This window comes from Cyanistes caeruleus, chromosome 2, assembly GCF_971803275.1.
Source record: "Cyanistes caeruleus chromosome 2, bCyaCae1.hap1.1, whole genome shotgun sequence".
Taxonomy (NCBI): Eukaryota; Metazoa; Chordata; class Aves; order Passeriformes; family Paridae; genus Cyanistes; species Cyanistes caeruleus.
Window position 1 is genome coordinate 63016030 of NC_141702.1, and position 21522 is coordinate 63037551.

The 21522-nt window shown below is 40.6% G+C and overlaps 1 long non-coding RNA gene across 1 annotated transcript in view; it reads right to left on the reverse strand.

Moving 5' to 3' along the window:
- LOC147654862 (uncharacterized) overlaps window positions 1-19152 on the reverse strand; it is a 28226-nt gene extending 9074 nt beyond the window's left edge. The window contains exon 1 of the long non-coding RNA XR_015283290.1: window positions 19068-19152. This is a non-coding gene — a long non-coding RNA (uncharacterized LOC147654862). The remainder of the gene's footprint in view (window positions 1-19067) is intronic.
- Window positions 19153-21522: the final 2370 nt, after the last annotated feature.

A 21522-nucleotide genomic window follows, 5' to 3' on the forward strand; every position in this document is an offset into this window, starting at 1 on the left:
TCCAAAACATGCTCATTGAGTACAGCTTTGCAAAAAATAAGAGCCCCTTTCTTTAAAGCCTGATCCTCCTCTCATTTAAAGCAGGAGACAATATTTCAGCTGTTTGCTGGGATACAGGAGTAGAGCCTAATCAGAGAGTCAAACTCACTGTACAGTTAAATATAGACTGAGTAGCGCCAGCTAACTCCTAACGCTGCTGACACCATTATACAATCCTGTTTACCATTGCTGGTGTCTGCCAGACTGTAATGGCTCAGGCTAACAATGCTTGTGCTACTTTTCACCCTCAAGTAAAGATTTCTGACAATGAGGCAAGGGCTAAATCAGCTGTTTCCCATGTTAAAATACTCTAGTGATAATTCCTTCAAAAAGCCCTTGTTCCCCATGCACTTGGAGGAAGGAACTTAAAACCCAGTGTGCTTTATTCCTGGGATGAGCCACATTCCACCAAGATGTTGCCAGATGAAAACCCTTTCAAAGACTGCACTGTCCATATGCTCAACGGGCTGCAGTTTTAAACTGTTGAGTGTGTGGAAGCACCATGCATTAGAATGCATACAGTCAGGGCTGCTTAAACTAAAGGTGCACAAGCACACTCTGCGTGCTGCTTCCAAACATTTGAGTTTGTTTGCAGGAATACTGTCTTGTAATGTGTGCACATGTACGTAGGTACACGTGTGCATGTGTGTGTGTGTGTGTGTGTGTGTGTGTGGCTGTCGTTGTTTATTTGGCTTAGGCAAGCAGGCAGGAGGATGGGTAAATGGACAAAGAGCTTAACTAGAACTCAAGGAACTTACACTCTGTTCTTGGCACAGCATCAGATTTCCTGCATGACCTTGTATAAGTGACTTATTCTGTCGTGAGCCTCCATCGTCCTTGCCTGTAAGAACTTTCCTTCCTTCCAGTACTGTTATATGGTTAAAATCCATTAATGAACCATGCAAGAATTGGCCAGGGGGGCAGAGAGAAGGGGTTGGTGTTAAAGGAAAACTTTCTTGATGCTTGACTTAAAGGATCTCACTCCTTCCAGGTTCATTCTTCAGCTTTAACTGAAGAATAAATAACATTATCAGTATGCACTGCTGTGTCGTAGTAGTGCTCAGAGACAATAGTCATAAATTTGGAATCTGTTATGCTGGGTTATGTGCAAGCAAAGGACCAAAGTATGATGTATTTAGCTTCAAAATTATCATCAGAAGGATTTTCATAATCAAAGTCAGCATTGCAGGTCTTTGTGTCCAGCATTTGTTTTTCTAGAATTTTCATATTTTAGGGAGCACAGTGTGAACTCACTGAACTCACAAACACTGAAAGTTTCAAGTACTACTCTGATACAAAGCCTGCTGCTCTCTCCTTTAGTTGTTTTCAGTAAGAAGTGAAATCTTGCTGGCTTCTGGATAGCGCTTTTGTCTAAGGAGTTAAAGCAAACACCAGTGTGTTGCCTTTAAACTCCAGTCCTGATCCCAATGAGTTTGCAGAGGGCTGAGAGGCTTTGAAAAGAAAGGCAGGTTTTTTGTCACCTTTGACACGCAAACATCCCGGCAAGTTACCTTGTTGTTTATTTCCACTGTACAACCCCGAACACACTGCTTTCAGGGTGCTTACCTTCCATAGCATGACCTTTCAAGCAAATATATCCCTTCAAACTTTGGAATTCAGCAAGGTAGAATTAAAATCATTGACCTTTCATTCTCCTTTCCTCTTAGTCCACCTCCCTCTCATATGCTTTCCCTTTAATAACCAAGAAACACATCTGCAGTTTCTGCTGTAAACACTGCAAAAAGCATTAAGGTTTTTAAGGTAACCTTGGAAAAATCCAAATTAGAAAATATACTGCAGGGACCCACATTTAACCTCCAAGTTATTTCACAGCATAGCTGACAGCTTGCATTCTTCAGAACTTTGTATTGTTTGCTTTTTTTCTTTCCCTCCCTCTCTGTAAGCAACAGGACAAAGGAAAAAACAGACACACCCCCCAAAAAACATAGGATTTTTTTTTCTCCATGTATTATATATAAAATACACATGAAGAACCAGTTCCTTTTCTGGTCACTGAACCTAAAAGAGACACATTTCTTGCAATATTAGAATAACTGTCAAATCAACAACAACAAAAAGCCTGGGTTCTTTTAGAAGAAGTTGTATAGCTTATTACTTGATGATTTAGATCTTCAGCTTCCTCCCCTCTAGTCAGGGCCACTCAGCCAAGAAACAATCTTCTCTGTTCAAGTCATCAAGGCACTGTCATAATTTCCTAACCCTGCTAGTGCCATCACCTTGGATCATCCTGCAAAGAAGGGAGCCAAAATCAGTTTGGGGAGCAGAGCAGGCACAGCAGCACAGAGGCAGTCATTCAGGATGGAAGGCATCTGCTCAGGCTCACTGAGAGAGCAAAAGAAAGAGAAAGATGCTGCAAAGGCAAGAGGTGGGGTTCTGTTTTTCTCAGAAACGTGCTGCCCTGTAGGACTGTGCCTTTTATTTTTGGCACAAATTGCTGTAGCAAATTATATAGTTTATCAGATGTGGTTTGTTAGGCTCAGTAAAGAAACCACTGCAAGGACTTGTTTTCCTTGTTGTCTGCACCCGATTATGAGATCGGCACAAATCAGATTCCTGATGTTGCACAGGAACAAGGTTGAAACTCCATGGGCCTTGTTTTTCTTGTAACCAAATTAAGCGTGATTGGGTTACAAACCAATTGAGCTCAGTTGGGTTGATTCCCTCTCTGACTTTACACAAAAAGTACTCTGCCTGTTCACCTCGATGCTCAGGGATTTACTGGTGGATAGGAAGCTACGTGCCAATTTCAGTCATTGCACAAGCTCACGCAGGTCCTCTTCAAACAGCTGAGAGGGAGTGAGGTGCTCTTGCTTCAGAGTTACATTTGGTCACTTAACTAAGTGTGAGAACCCACAGACTGCAGGATCAAACCCTGCAAGCCCCTGTTTTCTTCTCAAGAGCCCCGACCAGCCCTAAAGGATTATAAACATGAATTAAAGGAGGTGCAGAAGGGATTTCAGAGTACATTAATAATCAGAGTTTAGCTACAGAAACTAGGGAGCAAATACACATTTTACTCAGTTCTCCAGGCTACTGGAAAAATAACCTTAAAGTAAAAAGGTGGGCAGTGAGGCGATTAACACCACCACTTAAATCCACTTGCATCTAGAGCCACAAGCAGTGCCTGTCCCACACCACTAAGGCACTGTCACTACTGAAACCTGTGTGCCCCCATGCCAGTGGTCCCTGATGAGCAGATCTACTCAGCAGTGAGTAGCTGGTGCCAAAGGTAAAAAGGAACAAGAGGTAGAAGATAGGCCAAATAAAAATTCCTCTGCCACCCATCTGTTTTCAGGGGAAGAGAGAAAATATTTCATTTTCTACCTGTAAAGAAAAATGGATTCATGTCACATCCTTCCTTGATTATCCCCAGCATTATGCAATTCAATAGATTTGCTGTCTTGATTAGACAGGCAGAATAGAATTTTAATTGTGAGGCTCTGGAAGGCAAAATGGAGAGATTTGTATGAAAAAACTGGGAGGCAGCAACATTATTGGAAGGCTGAGCTTTTTATAGTCAGTCTTTCTGCTTCATTCGACCATCTGCCTTTACTTGTGCTCTGCTGCTTGGGGTTGAGAAGTTGCTGGCTTTAAAAATGAGCCACAAAGTTTAACCAGATAAATAAATGTGTGCAAGATCTCTCCCTACTTGAAGAACAGCCTTCAGCATTCCAGCTACATATGCTGACAAAAAGAATGTTTTAATTTTAGCATTGTTTTTACTGTTTATCAAACAGAAATTATGCATGTAGTTGCTTGCACAAGTCACAGTTAAAAGAAAGTCCCTTTCATAAAGGCCTGAGAAATGCAGACTGACAAAACTATTTTACTGGGGGGCAAACAGAGAACTTATGATTTATTTTTTTAGACAAATCGTTATAGGTATATTGGTAGGAAGGGGAGTTGGCTGGCCTAGGCTAGTGTTTGCAGGTCAGGGAGAAGGTAGGAGTGTCTGAGTCAGAAGCCAATGCTAATTTAAGGAATCTGGGGCTTTGTTCATGTCAGAAATCAGAGCTGCACTCAGTCCAGAACCAGGTGAAAGCAAATGTGGAGCTTCTGATACTTTAATTCTACATCATTGCTGAAATGTGCCAGTCATATTTACTGCCTAAGCAGGTGGGCAGTAAAGCCAGAAATTTGGGTAGACAAAACAGTTTGAGTGATATGAGGTAGTCTCCACTACAGGGATTCAAGTCATTTTGGGACATTAGTTGTAAACAGTGATTTTCTGAGATATAATTTTCTCCCTGTCTTTTTAATCAGAAAAACACAGTTCCACAAGTTCATACATGGATTGTCCAGAACCCAAATAAACAAATCCCAGCGCAAGTAATCCATACTGAGTTCTGCAGGGTACGTGATTTAACTCACTATGAGCAGACTCTTAACAGTTCGGTGATATACTTTCTCTTCATGAAAAAATCTAAAAGCATGTTGGGTTTGTTCCAACAGGAAAAACAATTTCAACCATAAACAATTTCAAAGGGCTGGGAATAGGTTCCCTGCCCAGATCTAAGCTTCTCCATAGGTGAAATAAATATGAAAATGCCTTGAAATAAACTGTTGCTACTAAGCAAGAAATTTGTATTACTTGATTGGAGTGTCAGTATTTTGTTCTAGACTATAAAAGCGACCTAGAGGTCCTAGTGTCCAGTTAGTCTAAACATCTAAAACCTCTGGAAGTTTAAAGCTTCTGATCTCACAAATTATGCTGGAACTCTCTTAAGATTACTCAACATATGGAGATTTCAGGAATTTCTGCCCTCTTGACGGAAATATTTGCGTACAGCACGTTGTTACCTCTCTTGGCTGTGGTCCTGGCAGTACAGCTGGGGTTGCCTGGCACTCAAGCACTGTCCAGTAACACCCTTGTTTCGGCTACCATTTCACCCCACCCCTGCAGTGACCTCTGGGGAAACGCTTGCACTGTTTTCGCACAAACTCTGCTTGGCGTCATTTCTGCATCTGCACAGGAGGTGCAGCCTCTACTTGTAATGTCACCTTTTCTAGACCATTTTTCACTTTTGGAGGTTTGCAACTATGCAGACTCTTGTGAGAGGTAAGAACCTGTACCATCACCTACTGATTGGTATTTTAGGAGGAAACAGGAACACTTTGTTTTTTTACAGAAGTCAGCTTATCTATCACATTTTACTTAAAATGTTTTTCCTGATCTCAAGGAATAAAGTGTTCATTCAAGGACTGTGCTCATACTTCACGTGGAGTTTTCTTTACTGCTAGGAGTGTTACAGTAAGGAGGGAGAAAGCAAACTTATAGCAAAAAAAGTAAAGAAGTAGCCAGAGAAATTAAACTAAACAGCCTTTAAACGTTGCCAGAACAGTTGTAAATATCATTTTAAGGCAGGCATAACAGACAATTAGGGACTGACTCAAGGAAATACTTAAGATGTGTCCTTATACAGCAAAGCACTTAAGTACCTGATTATATTCAGTCTTGCCTTTTACCTCCGCAATTATTTATACACGTTGCTAAACGTGATTCTGACCAAGAAAAGCTCGTCTGAATTTAAGACACTTTACTGAGAAAATCAAGATAATATTTCAACTGATTAACCAGAGTTAAGGGCTTCTCCTTCTCAGAGAAATGAAGGACATGCTGATACAACCAAATTCCACAAAAACTGAAAATGCTTGCTGCCATCTCTGGAAAATGGTTCCTTTTCTTAGGGATCTCAAATGGAGCTCTCATGCCTGCTGTCAGGCACCTGCATATGGAAATGTTGTTATTGCCGTGTTAAACTCTAATCAGTTGCTATTACTGTAGGGGTTAAGCAAGCTAGTTTGGAATTTGAACCTGCACAAACAAATCCCATGCACGGAGCAATGGGCCATCTACAGCAACAAAGAAAATGTATGGTCCAGCTGTTCCAAGGCCTCTCCTTTCTGTGCCTCACAGAATCAGTACTGCTGTGCTTAATGATAACACATTTATCAACCTACACAGAAATACGTGTTAATTTTAAAATGTATCAAGTGTAAGAGAGAGAGAAAAGGAGAAAAGCATTGCTGCAACCTTCTGTTTGTGGACCCTCCGAATTCCCATTCTAAACACGAGCCTAACATCATTCATGGAAATACCAGCTCAGCACTGTTGAACAGCAGTCTGTTTCTTTATATTTATTTTTCCCCCTCATATTTTCTTCCATTAAAGTTTTGCAATGTACACAAACAAACTGCAATGAAAAAAAAAAAAAAAAAAAGACAAAAATGGAACGCATAAAAAGGCAGGCAATAGAAATGACCTTTGCCACTCCTTTGACAGTATTTTGCACATTTCTCTGCTAGTGGCTAAGGTTTTTTTTTTTACACTTTCAGGCAACCGTAGATGATAACATGAATAAAATTGTATGGTGTCTCATGAATTTAACAGAAACATTTTAGAGGCAATAATTGCTCTTTCTGGAGTGTACTTCAATTTAGAGATGGAATTCTTCCTGTGATTTATGTAGCAGTATATTTTATACCATTTAAGGTATGCTTTTAAAACTGCCTCCTCACATACACACCTATTTGAAATGTACACACACTCCTTCATACACACAGTCACACAAATATAAATACACAAATCCATAGATATAATGCACATACATAAAATGTGAGTAAATCTAGGTATGAAGGCAGGTATTTGTGTTTCTACAAACGCAGAAATTTCAAATTATTCTATCCCTAGCCACAATAAATTATAAGCAAATATGACAGTCAATGCTTTCCAGGAGTAGAGGTCAGGGGCAAATTTAGGGTCTTTTTTGGAATCACTACAAACTTCTGATTAGCAGAAATAACCAGATGCTGATTGCTTTGTGGTTTCTCTTCCTTTCAATACATGCCCAAGCAGAAGATATTCTGTGTGTGATGAAATGCTAAGGAGACAGAAACATGGCATCTACTTGTCTTCAGGATTGTCATATCCCACAAAGAGGGTAGCAGCCCATTGTATTAGTTATAGTACAGACTGCAACAAACAGATTTATGCAGCTGATGAGCCCATTCTTTCCATCTGCCAAAACACTCTCTCTGCCTGCTACGCATGGTGCAGACAGCGCTGTGTGTTTACTGCTGCTCTCCACCAAAGTAACCATGTGAACATGCTAATGCCAGTGACCCAATCACACTCTGCTATGCCTGGCTTAGTAACCTGGGGACTAGAAGCCAGGAACTTTATTCCTTTTTTCTTCCACTTGCTGCTTTTCCGTTTTTCCTATCCCACAAATTTGACAAAGATTTCACAAATTTTCCCACTCTACAGTGAAAGGAAACCAGCCTTGTGTAAATATTTCCACATGCAAGTGAGGCTGTCCCATTGCACCCTAGTTTTCAGATGGGGCAGTCAGCCAGGACCTAATACTTTGTGTATCCAAGTCTCTGGATGGCCATTTCCCCAGCTGCTAAATTACAGCCAGAAGACTCAAGCCTAAAGGACAGACACTATTTGTAGTCCCCTGTACTGGAGAAGAGCAGCACCAGATTGTGATTGTCCCTGGAGCAGCCTTCACACCCTGGCATCCCGTATCCCTCATAATCTGGCTGACTAGTGGGCTAATGATCTAGCTTGAAACCTTTCCTCCACTGCAAAGACACATAATTAGCAACAAGAGGTGCAGTAGCTGGAATGGAGGGGCAGAAGACAAAGAGCAGCAGAGTATCCCAGTGCCTCAGACATACTCCTTACTTCATTTTCAGGAAGACAGAGAAGTAAACTCGTGTCTGCTAAGTGAGCTATGGAGCCAGTTTTCTTTAACTTAAGAACTAATTCTGCTAGCCTTTTTCACATTCACTATTCTTTCAAAAATATTCCCATTTAAGTTGGGTACCTGTAGAAGAAGTAACTGTTTAGCATGAGAATGATGGGCCAAGGCCCCCTACAACCTAGGCATAAAGGACTGGGGCTTTTTCATTTCTTTCTTCTCCTCCATGTGTCCTTCTGTGAGTCCCTCCCTGGAAATGGAAATGGTGTATTGTAATGCAGATTTCCTGCAGAATCTCACAGATCACTCTCTGCAGGGATTTCACTCTTCAGCTGAAATACTTTTCAGCCATGGTATTGTTCATTTATTCAACAGCTTTATTTTTAAACATGGAATACTATAATTGTGCATTACTAATTCCTTTTAAAAGTATTATAGTGTTTATTTTTTGATTGAGGCTTGAGGGCTCAAGATCATTTAGCTGAGTTTTGTTGGTGTCTTTTTTATTCCATTATTTATGAATTTAAAATACACTATGAAAGGATTAAAAGTAAAGTAAAAGACCTCAAAACCCCACAAGTCTTGTTTTCCTTACTTCAGTCCCAGCACCCAGTCTGTTTTCTCTTTCATGCTTTCCACAGAGAACCATTTTCTTTAACGTAATCACTGGCTGATTGACTCTTGCCTCTGTTTTCACTTTGCTCCTATTTTTGGAGGTCACAGAAACAGCAAAGGTTTCATTTAACTTCTCATTAGAGACCACACTTCGGCCCCAAAGCACTCAAGAGCCCAGAGCAAGGCAGAGAACCACCATCCACCTCAGCCCAGAGCTGAGGTATAAGACTACAACAGGGAAGTGGGAAAACTCTTTGTCCTGCCCTGAATTCAACCCTGTGAGCAGCTCTGGCCTCTGCCCTGGTGCTGCAGTGACCAGCAGATGGGTCATCTTCAGCAGTGCAGTGGCATCTCCTTTATTATGGTTTCAAAAAGTCAGATGAGCCAAAAGGAGTGACAGGATGTGGAAGGGCCTCTCTGCCCAGCAGGTAAAGGGAAGGTCTCTGCCCTAATACCACTAGTGCAGCTGGTAAAGAGGGAAAATTTTCTGGGCAGACATCTAAGCTTTTGTTGTGCAGCTGCTTCAGAGAGATTAATCCAATTTTTGTGGAGAAAGGGGAAGACTGACCCACAGAAAACAAAATCCCTGTGGAGGAAGGCGGGGGGAAGGGTGGCATTCACTTAGCTTCCCCCACCACTGCAAACAAACTTTTGGTCTGAGACTACTCATCACCTCACAGAATCACTGAATTGTTAGGGTTGGAAGGGACCTCTGGAGATCATCTCCCTTTGCCTTCACTGTGGCAACACTTCATCAGTGGGAGAATACATTTGTCCTGGGCTTGTGCTTACTGTGGCAATCCATAGTAGAGCCTGGAGAAATCAGTCTGTCTTTAGTTCAAGCTTGCTGGCAGTACCAGGCAGGATGGGTCAGAGGATCTAAAGAAAATAAGCCCTGAACTACACTGTTTGGTGATCAGTTATTAATTCTTTTTTTCAAAAATAAGCAGGAAGGTTTGTCCTTGCAATGATGACTGCAGCACACAAAATTTGCAGACTGGCTCATGAAAAAAATCCTGAAGCATTAAAGTGATGTTCAAGAAGTTGTTTGCACCTTACTGTGCAGAGCAAAGTTTGAGATCTGTAGACATTAGTAGGTCTCAAACATGCTTAACTAGCGAAGACTTCATCCCACTGAAAGCAAAGTACGGGATTCGGAGTTTTGCTGAATCGGAGCCTCCATAAACCTGTGTTGGTGTGGAAGTAATGACCACAGGTATGTTTTTATATCTCCAAAGTAAAAAATATCACAAATTGAAAAGAACTATTTAGACTTAACAGGAATATTTGCTATGGGCTAACAGCAGTTACCTTTACACACTGATCTCTGCCTTAATTTATCTATATATACCAAGCTCTGCCTTCAAATGTGCATGGGCAGTTTCCACTGATGCATGTAAGCATAAATTATTTAATAAAGAATAATTGATTTAGAATTGTAAAAAATCAGCAGCCTAGCAGAGAAAAGGGACAGCAGTAGACAGATACATTTTAAGTACTAATGACTCTGCCTTATGAGAGTAGCTTTACCCGGTGTATAATGTATGAGTGGTAAAATAGGTCAAACCCTGGAAGCATCCACATCTTTGAAATCATTATGAATACAATGGTTTTACTGCATCAACAATTGCATAAGAGTTCCAAAGCAAAGGCGCATGTGGAATGCAAAACATAATGAAAATCCTTGCTCCTGTTTTGCAGATTAGAGAGCTACTACAGATTTTGGATCCTTTCCCAATTTTAATACAGCTACCTTCCTGTGGCCAGTGCTTCAACGTTTTCATTTCTGTGTGTGACAGGAATTTGCTCCTTTGTTCTTTTTGTACAGTTCATAAGATTTCAATTGTTTGTGGTACACAAAATTTGGCATATTAGCAATGATAGTAATTTTTATTCAAAGAAGAGTTTGGCCATCCCGTTTGTATTCTGCTAGAGCTCGCAGGGATGGGGGAGGGCTTCATCCCATGACATCCCATCCCCCACAAACAGGGGAAGCTAGTTCACTGCCTACCTACCACTGCAGCTAAAGTTATGTCAGTGCCAGGTAATGAAAAGGCTTTGTTACTTAACAGGCAAATAATAGAGAGCCTTTGTGCAGGGATAATTACAGTGGTTTGGGTATTCCTGGATTAACTCTTGGGATGAACGTTCATCTCAGTAAATCACTAATAAATACACATTAGCACCAAGTCTCTCTCTATTTCGTACTCTTGTCATCTTGGTCATACTACTCACAGGTTTATCTGGGGCTGATTATGAAGTATGGGCTTCGATGCCCTTTGCCTATCCTTGCTGTATGACGGTAACATAACAATCAGATCTTCCTGGATTTCACCTCCATCAATCCGTCTTCTGATAAAGCAGCAACAAGGTTGCATAGCTTGCTGGCTGCTGGGAAGAGTAACTGGCAAATATTTACACAGCATTTCAAAGAAGCAGGGCCTGACTCATTGCAGCATTACTTCAGTTTTGACATCAGTATTAACCATGAAAATTCATGTCACTATCATCTGAACAAAACAAAACAGCTGCTGAGAAGCAAGCCCGTAAAGGACCATGTGCAATTGCTGTTCTCCTTGCACTATTTCTTACCTGATATTTTTGCTGAGTTACCATTTGTTTGAGCCAGCTCACCATACAAGTCTGTGTGGGGTTTCTGAGGACAAGGGAAGGGATGCAGGGCATTGGTGGATACTGGGGATGCCTGGACAAAGGAGCAGGAATCACCTTTGCCTGGCTGGGCCTCTTGCTAATGTGAAAACAGTCCAGGTCAAAGACTGGTTTCAATGGAAAGAAGTGTTGAGATCATATAAGGAGCCTTAACTACTGATCACAAAGATGTGCTGCATGCTTCATAAATGATGTTTGTGGAAATCGACAAAAACCCAACACTTGGCTGTACATGCAGCCCCTTATTTCATAGGATGACCCATAGATACAGGCAGTAACATTCTGCCCAGTACTGTTACCCTGGACTTGAGGTCTGACTGAAGAGTTCCTGGTGAAAATTAGAAGGTACAAGGTCTAAATATTTATCTTATACTTACAAACAGTATTATTTAAAGTAAATTAGGCTACCTGACAGCCACTTTTAGTCATAGGGATACAAAATAGCACTCTTTGAAGGAAAAGTAAGACACAAAAGTTTATAGAGGGAAATGAAAAGTGGGAAAGTACTGCTATTATTATGGAATAAGAGTGCTGCAAAATTGCAATGAAAATTGGAAATCCATAATTTTATTGCCAAACCTGGTTTTGCCTACAATAATAGTCCTGAACAGTGGAGATGGAAAAAAAGACCCATTAGGTCATTTTTCCTGTCTTCTTGTTAATTAAGAGTGTCTCCTTGCAAGGATTTTGACTGTTTTGTTCATTTTAAAAATAACTAAAGCAATGAGGGTTCAACTCGTTCCCTTGGGAGACCATTCAGCAGACTAACAGACCTCACTGTTATGAAATTTTTCCTCATTATCAGCATGGATTTTTCTTTGTTCACTTTCATCCCTTTATTTCTAGTTATACTTAGTTGGACTATTTCTGTATTACATCAAATTCCATCACTTCTTTTCACATACATATTTCTTTCCCAAGGCAGATATTGGACTAAATCTGAGCTCCAGTGAAGAAACTGGATGTAAACTCAGAGTAGCGATTGGCTATAATAGGTCCTATTTTTACTACATATATTGAGCACACAAAGAGAATTGCCTTTAAATTCTGAATGGGAAATCTGAAAATCAATTTTTTTCTTTGGGGAATCTTTTTTTTTTCCCCCAAGTATATGGCTGCCTGCTTCTCAAATCCACTTAAGCACTTAAAAAGCAGCTTACAGACACCAGATTCTTCCCCTCCAAGAAAACTGAACTGACATGCCGGAGCTGCAAATCACATAGTAGTTCACATTTAAAGGGAAGGAATGTCTTTTATTTACTGCAGGACCAGTACCAGGCATATCTTCGCTCAAATAGTTAGCTAAGGGTGAATGTGTTCTCTGCAAAAGGTCACAACAGGATATGTACTACTTAAGTCTCAATTATGCTCTATTTATACCTCCCTCTGAAATTTTTCCTAATTGGGAGATTCAGGGAATTTTTCTCCATCTAGCTATATTTTGGATATTTCAGTGTCCCTGGGAGAAGGCTTTTGTAGAAGAGTCAATTAAATATCATCAGTGATGATGTGAAGTAGAAAGTGTAGCAATAGAAAACTGTGTAGGCACAGTTTTATAAATATAACAATTAAATAATATTGTTAACATATATTATGCATGTTGCCCCTCTTTATTTTCACCCACCCATTCTCAGATATCTAATACCTTTAGCATTCAATCATCTGTAAAGAAAACAAAAGTTTTATTGAAAATTATTTTTCTTTTACCTCAGGAAACAGCGAGGAAAACACATAAATAAAAATACAAATTTTCAAACCAGTGTTAAGCAGAGAGAATGTGCAAACAAACTGCCAGCAAACAAATGAATAAACACATTTCAGAAGCTTAACATTAACTTTAAATTGAGCTAATGAAATTATAAAGACGTTTCCTGCTGTTTCTGTGAGAGATTTATCCTTTTCTTTGAAACATATTCTCCATAAAAGCATATCGGTCTCGCCATGACACCTTCTTTTAAGCTGACAACTATTCTCAAGTGGGAAAAGTAAAAAATAGGACAAAATATTCATGCCTGTGGCCAGACTCCTAAGACCAGGTACTCATAGTTTGGGTAGGAAGGAACCTTAATGACCATCTAATTCCAATCCCCTGCCATGGCCAGGAACACCCTCCACTAGATGAGGTTGTTCACAGCCCCATCCAGCCTGTCCTTGAACACTTGCAGGGATGGGGCACCCACAGCTTCTCTGGACAAGCTGTTCCAGTGCCTCACTATCCTCTGAGTGAGGAATTTCTTTATAACATCTAATTGAAATCTCTCCTCTTTTAGTTTAAAACTTTCCCTTGTCCTGTCACTATCTGCCTGTGTAAAGAGTCATTCTCCTCTATTTTACAATCCCTCTTTAAGTACTGGAGGGCTGCAGTGAGGTCCCCCCAGAGCCTTCTGCAGTGCTTCTGGTTAGTAAGCCATTGTTCTTTCTATGTTGCCAGCTTTCAGTGGGGGGATAACTGTCAAAATACATTTCTAGATCTTTGCTTCCTGTTTCTGGCTAGCTCCTCCCTTCTTTAATGTTTTGCAGTTCATATAAAATGAAACACTGATGATTTGTAAACTACAAGTCCTTGTGAAAATAAAGACTGTCCCATGTTCTTGTGAAAATAAATTCATTCTGCTCAACTTTCCCTACGTTATACACATTCTGGGATGACAGATTACTCCACTGTGAAGCCTCTGGGTCTAGTCAGCTGCATGGCAGTGAAAAGAATGTGTGGATTACAGGTGGTAAAAAATCAAAGTGAAAATAAAGAAATGGTTAAAACTACATTAAAGCACATGTGTGTATGTCAAGAGATAAAAAGCTCAATGCATTCTGGAGAATGATACAGTGCACCTGTGAATTTCCTAGGCTTGCTGTGTATATGGCAGACCCTTGAAATTAGCCGGTGTGAAAAATGTGCTTGTGGTTTCATTTCCTCTGCAAGGTTTTGAGTTAGAGTTTTGTCTTGTGGTTTTGCCTTCTGAGGGTGTTTGTTGTTTTTTCCCTCTTTAACCAATGAAAAATGCAAGGGAAAGAAATTTACCAGTTCAAGCCCTCAAAGACTAGGTTTACTATCCTCTGTACACATTCTCACCCTGTGTTTGTCACCATTTCCTAGCTCTGTCTATTACTGCACAAATCAATCTGCTTTATCATTCTCTCCTGAGAGCATGGTGCACAGTCTGGGATCTGTTTTAAAATATGTTTAAGTATTATATACACACATTCAGGTTTTGTCAGTTTATTTTCAAAAAAGCAAGTTCAAGGAACTGAAGGTGGTAAAATTCATGGTAGTCTTTAGATCTAGATACACCCTCTTCAGTTTTGGGCTACAGAGAAGGAAAGCTCTGTCACTCATTAACTCAGTGCTTGGTGTCCTAAATGACAGTGGGAGGCAGGGTGCTCTCAGTGCCTGCAAGGGTTGCTCTCAATGTAAAGCATTCCATTCTTCAAGAGCCAAACAATGTGCAGCACTTTTTTCAGACACGGGACTCAGGAAAAAAAAAAAGTCCCAGATACTGCAGCTCAGACTGCGCTGAAGTTTTACCTTTCTCTTGCTCTTGTGTGATTGAGAGTAGGGAGCTTTAGAGTATGTGCTTAGAGGCATGTTTTCCCTGGTATTTGGAGGTCCCCAGTATTCCTTTGGACCTTTGAGGAATCCTTACATCCAAAGATGTGTTGTGGTTGAGACTGCTGAAACTGGAAAATGTGGGAGGACTCCCTGGGACCTTGATTCTCTCCAGCCTGCAGCACAGAAAACTTAGGTGACTTCCTAGCTCTCAGGGAGATTACTTTGAAACTGCATGAAACAGGTCTTTCCACAAAACAATTTCCACAGTCAAAAGTTGGTGATATTAGTCCATAAATCAAACTTGTATTTCATTCATTCCCTCCACTCCACTTTTCTCCTTGAAGATATTCAAGCAAGCCCAGGTTTTCTTACTGCAAACAGTAAATACCAGCCATTGACTTCTAAATTAATTTGAGATGTCTGTTTGCTTGCGGTTGTACCGGGGGATGAAAGGAAAGTTGTTGTGATCATCAGATCCTCTGATTATGGAAATACAGTCAAGTCAAATACTTAGATTTGCTTCTGGTAAGCACTAATGTTTTCGAGAAGTCCTACAGATAGGCTTGGCAGTCTTCCTTCCACTCCAGAAAGGATTTTGTGTCATCAGTTACACCCTAAAACACAGAGGCTCGTAGGAGCAATGCAAACTGACCTTTGCAATAATGCTGCTGATGCAAGGCAGCAGTATATATAGATTTATATAATGTCTTGATCAAATCTATACCAGTACGACTATAGTCTCAGCTTTTCAACAGTAGATTAAGACAGTAATAACAGAAATAATTAAGTTCATAAAACACTACAGTATGTTCTTAGCAAGATTCTAACAAAATCTGGTGAAATACCCAAGATACCCAAAGAGACCAGTCTTTTTTTTTTAGTTTTGGACAAACTAGCAGGTTAGGTGGCTTGAATTTACTGGAAGTCTTGTCTTATTACTTACCTAACCTGCCCTTCCTCCCAGCATCGCTCACTGTAGGGCAGCTCCAGCAAAAGTACCTGTCGTTCCCAGTGCAAACTAGTAGAGACAAGTTCACAGCAGGTTCCTGGACACTGTTTTGTCTAAAGCTACTCAGCCATTCCATGCAGCAAAGCAGCTACTGTCTTAGAACTCCTGCTTTTGCTGTGACCAGAAGGGCTGCACTGCTGTTAGCAATGGGGAGGGATAGCAACAATTTTCAGGAAAAAGAAAAAAAAAGAAAGAAAAAAAAAAATAGGAAAACCTTTATGAAGGCAAGGGCATGGAAGTGACAGTTCAAACCAAGCAGCTCCAAAGTGCTATTACTAATTTCAGAATCCTCTAAAAGTGTGAATAAAAGCATGAATTCAAATTAATTAATTGTCTTTTAAAGTCGCTGAGGTAGCACTCTGACTATTACCTGTGCTTTTAGAGTGCATCTCAAATGTGTCATTCAGGCTTCTGAAGACAAGAAAGATACGAATGAATCACCTTGTTACAAATTAATCAACCTGGGATTAGAGCTAAAAATTTCAAAAGCACCTTAAAATGACTTAGAAATCTAATTCCCATTTTCAGAATTGACTTAGGCAGTTACATCCTGACTCTAGTCAAAAGTCAATGGGAAGATAACTCCTAAATCACTCTAATACATCCAGCAACGTTACTCACTCCTGTATGTAACACAACACCAAGTGCCTCCATAGTCCCATTTGCCCTTCAGTGGGCATCCCAGGCTTCTGCTTTTTCATCCCTGATTTCAGTCCACATTTACCATATGTTGTGCCTTCATTTTCATTAAACATTTTGAAAGATGGAGGTTTCAAACAGTGAACTACTCATTCATTCATCTTTCCACACAGAAACCTAGCATCAGTAAAACATCAATTTCAGACATTATTTTAAACTAATGAGGAAGCAATACTTTTCCTGACATTGACAGCAAAAATCCATCTACTCATTTGTATGTTTTACAAGACGATACAGCAAGTACTGCTGTCACATCTCAGACTAAGAGTATATTTTGGTCTCCTTCCAGCTACACACCTTTTTCATAAGTTAATGGTCAATCATAGGATGGACAAACTTTCATTTGAGTCCTAAGGAAATAAAGCAATTGTTGAACTATCTGGTTGGTAGTGCTATTTCACTGAGAGACTACAATGAAGTCCCTTTTTATCCTTGGGGCACTGGAAATATCTTTTTATTTCTCCATCTCTGTCCCCTTCCACCATGTCTGTTTTGTCCACTGTATCTGCAACATTATGTTGGGAGCACTTTTGTCACAAATGTCTGATTCTACTATGGCAAACTATTTTATGGTTTTATAAAAAACAAACCAAGGAATATGCACGTCTAGATTAGACCTATTCAGAGGCATATACAAACATATCTTGCTCTCTGGTACAAAAAAGATGAACTTGCCAGTGCTAGTGAGTGACCAGTTAGAAAAAAGAATTAAGATATGGCAGAGAGGCAGTGAACAAAAGCAAAAGCCACATTCAGATCTGAAGGAAAATTATATTCACAGTAAGTCAGCAGTCACCCTGGCTTTCAGCTCTTTTTATGATTTCTCTTCCCAGCCCCCACTCACCTCCTGCTTTTTTATTGCTTACTTTTTAGTTCTTTTGCCCAAGACTCTGTATTTTTCACTCTTTTGTCATCTTCCCTAGACAAAAGTCCTTCCCCAAGGACTTGGGGAAAAGGATCAGGGAAAGGGAAATTCCTATCCTGACATGTATTTCTTCAGTGACCTTGACAAAGTCACCTAATTTATTGTTTCCCTTACTGTAACAAAATGGACAGCAATGAAAATGAAGTCTTTTTCTGACAGTCACAACCGCTTTGTGATCCAGTGCTGTCGTCTGAGCCTGCTCTGAAACCCCAGACTAAGTTAGCACAGGCTGGAGCTGTAATTGTTATCAGTAATGCCTCGCCTCTCCCCTAGACACACTTTCTGTGGCGGTCAATACCTGTTCAGCAGCCGGTCATGGTGGGAGAATAGCAATCACCAGAATAAATGCTATGCCCTTTCTCCCAAGCCTGTTGCATCTCAATAAACTTCGCAGTGTCTCCAGCAAAGGGGGAATTCAAAAGGGTGGTCCCAAATCGGGACTCTGAAGGGCTTTGCATTCAGAATAAGACACTATGGGAGTATCATGATGACAGCTGCACTTACATCACTGAAAATAATTATTCTGATCCATGAACACAAGCTAAGCCGTAAGAATGGTCTTGTAAGCAAGGTCGGTTTTAATAGAAACATAAGTATTACGCATTACAGTCTATTATAAATTGGTTGTAATTTTCTCCTGACACTCTGTGAATTAAACTAGTTAGGATACAAAAAAAAACAAAAAACAACAAATGCCACAAAGCAGAAAGCAAGCTCAGTGTCTGAAGGTTAATGATTGCTCATGAAAGCTACAGAAATAAATTATCTGCCTAGGGACACTGTCACATGATCGGCACAAAAGCTGCAACAGCCGAAAATGTTTATGTAGAGAAAAAAAACACTGTCAGCATCACAGCGCCCTTCCCCCACCGCCGGAGCAGAGTCCCGAGCCAAACAGCTGCTCCTGACTGCTTACATTAAACTAATTTGTGCTGCAACATTGCAGCTGCTTAATTTTTAGACTGAACTTTATCACCAAGAAGTGTTACAATAACAAGTGATCCAGCCCTATCTCTGAAGAAATAGCAAGTTCCTCAAAAACAAAGGCAGCTTAAGGTGCAAAAATTCAAGAAAGAAGTAAGAAGACAATGACCAAAACAGTATTTTAAATCTTAATGACCTACTCTTGCTTTTACTAGGAAAGGGCTTAAGAAATGGGTTTGCTTCTAAATTAATAGGGGGAGTCAGACTATGTCCCTAGGTGGACAGGGGTTGTTCCATCCCAACATCGGGGACCAGTGACCGAGATCCATGGCACAGGCTTACGGAGCACCGAGGTGGAGGCAAGGTGAGGTGCTGGGGCTTCAGAGGGTCTCCCAACCTTGCCAGCTGGCCTCCCCTGCACCTGGTGCTGTGAGACTGCACTGCAGAGCCCCACTCACTATTTGCACCCCCTTCCCTGCAGCCTTGCCCCTTCTCTTCCCCATGTTCCCACTGGGTTGGGGTTCGGTGTCCTGTAGCGCTGCTTGCCCATCTTTTTGGCCTCAGATTCACGGATATCTCCTTAAAACATTAATGGCACTCAACATGTAAAAAGAAAAAGTTTTTGCTTTTTTTTAAAAAAGGGGAAAAAACCCAGGCTCATTCCTATCCCAGCAGCTTGAAAGCGCTGACCTCCCCCTCACCCCTCCCGCTGCCTCCCCCCACCCCAATCCGAAAAAATGCATCCGAAGGCACTGGCACTGGAGGAAGTGTTTACAGAGAGTGGTGCGCCTTGGGTAACGCAAGTGCTGCTCTTACAAAATGTCACATGTTGTTCCTCCCCTTTTCCTCTGAATTATTTTTCCTCTGTTAACATGCAGAGCTTCGTCTTTTACTGAAACAGACACTGACCTGAACTGGTGGTGATTCCTGCCAAATATGCAGGCACTGTTTTGCTACATTTTGGAATTCGGTGAAGTCCATGTGTCAGGCATTTGCTTGCGCTCAGGAAACGCCAGTGCTCAGACCAAAGGCCTCCCCGCCCCCTCCCACCCCCAGTGCTTGGAATGCACAGAAACTTTTCAGTTTTTAATTAGTTTTAATATGATTAATGTTTTTAGCTGCCTATCTTGTTACATCCGGTATACTTGTTAAGGAAAAAAAAAAAAAAAAAAAAGAGAAAAAAAAGGACCATTTAAATATACTGGTCTTAATTATTAAGAAAACAAATGGAGATGGGGAAAAGAAAACCCACAACCCACCGAGAGAGCAATTATACAGTTAAACAAAAAGCTGTAGTTGCTCGCAGTGGTAACCGGGTTGCAGATAGAGTGTTGTTTGCCTGCGTGCCTCTCTGCGCCTGGGGAGGAGGAGAGGCACAGGGAATTGCTAATGCGAAAACAGGGGTGCTCCAACACTACACCCCACCTTTCCCAACCTTCCAAAGACCAGCTAGGAGGGGGAGGAGACGCTAATGAAATGATGGATCCTTTCTGTACAATTTAAAAGCATAAAATAAATACAGAATCCCTTGGGGGGAAAGGGGGAGGGGTCTTTGGTTTTTATCAAAATAACATTAGTCAGACTTTTACCCAACAGCAGGAGCTGATGGTATCTGGAGTCCATTTTATTGCACCCCAAATGTGTAAGAATAGGGGTGACTGGATAAACAGGCCCCAGGGGTTTCTCACTGCTATTCATGGAGCAAAGCTGCAAATGGAAAAAAATACTTTAAGAAGAAAAAATTGAGGTAAAGGAAAGAATAGCAAAGTCCCTTGCACCCTTACCAGATCTTCCTCTCAAGTTTGGCCTTTAAACCTTTAAAACTTTATGGATATCTTAAAAGAACACCTCTGAAGGAAAAAACCCAGCTACAAAACTGGAACTCATCTGTACAATGCAGAAGAGCTGTGTGAGAGAATTGCAGCTGAGGTAAAGAAAAAAGAAGGAAAGACGGTTAAGGAATGTTTGGATCAGGAGTTTTAGGGAAAACAGGGGTATTGGAAAAGGAGGCTACATCAGGTCCAGAGGATCTATGGCAGAATACAGAAGTATGAGAACACAAAAGGAGGAATCAAAAGGAAGCAGCGGCACACTGGGAGGAATATATGTAGAGATTTACTTATCAAATAGTGCTCTCTTAAGTGAAGAAGCTTAAATATGCAGTAGGACTAAAAGCAAATATGGGGATTCAAGGATAGGTTGCAAAAAAATGCTGAATTTTCTCTCTCTGAAATTTCAGTCAAGAGTATCTTTACAGATTATAAAACAAAACAAAATAAAAATAACCCCCCCCCAAAAAAAACCCCAAAAACACACAAATCTGTTAAAAGCGGTCCCAGTTATAAAGCTCACAGTGAGCACAATCTCCTTGTACAGTGCCAGCAGGGTGAGGAAAGGCATTACCCCAGGCAAAGGTGAGAGGTCCCCCTCCTCCAGCCAGGTATGCCCACAGGGTAACTCTGCACTCTTTTGCCCACCTACGTGCCAGGTGCCTCAGCCAATGCATTATTCCAGTGAAAACACTGGTGGTATCTCTGCCACCCTAATTCTCTCCTAATTCCTAAAGATATTCCTAGCCAAATCCAGGTGAAACTATGCATGTATCTACAAAAAGATTTGGTTTCACTGAATAAATATTCTGCAATATTCTTCAGGAAAATCCCAGTCCAGAATAATATTCATGAGAACAGTGAATACTCAGCCAGGTCCACACAGCCTGAGCACACACAGACATTTATGTGATTCACTTATGATTATCCTGACTGACCTCTAATTCATTCCTTTACCCTTCTTCCTCCAGATGCATTTGCACACTGACAAACCATTTTCTTTTCAAATCAATCGGCCAGGAGAAATGTTTCTCCATCTGCAGAAATTCCTACGCTCACCATCCAATAAATTTACCCAGCTGTCTCTGTAGAGTGACATGGCAAGATAGCACATTCAGTAAAAGCTATGTGAGAAATTAACTGTGTAAAAAAATATCTTTATCAAGGATCTTTGACCTCTGAACATTAATCCTGCTCTCTGGGATTTATTTTAATATATTAGGGTAAAAAGAAGTTCCAAAAATCTTTGATTTTCTACATCCACAAATTACTTCTAAGGACAAAGGCAGGCAATGTATACATATACATATCTACACACACACACACATATGTATACACACACACACACACACACACACACACATATATATATATATATATACCAGAGAAATTGTATATTAATAAAAATCATAACTTGAAGCCAGAAATTTTTCCAGCCTTGTAAAGTAGTAAAGGTAACTGAAAGGAGAAACCCTTTCTTTCCCAAGAGATTCTTGTGATTGCATTTAGCTCTTAAAACTTCTTGAAATATCAAA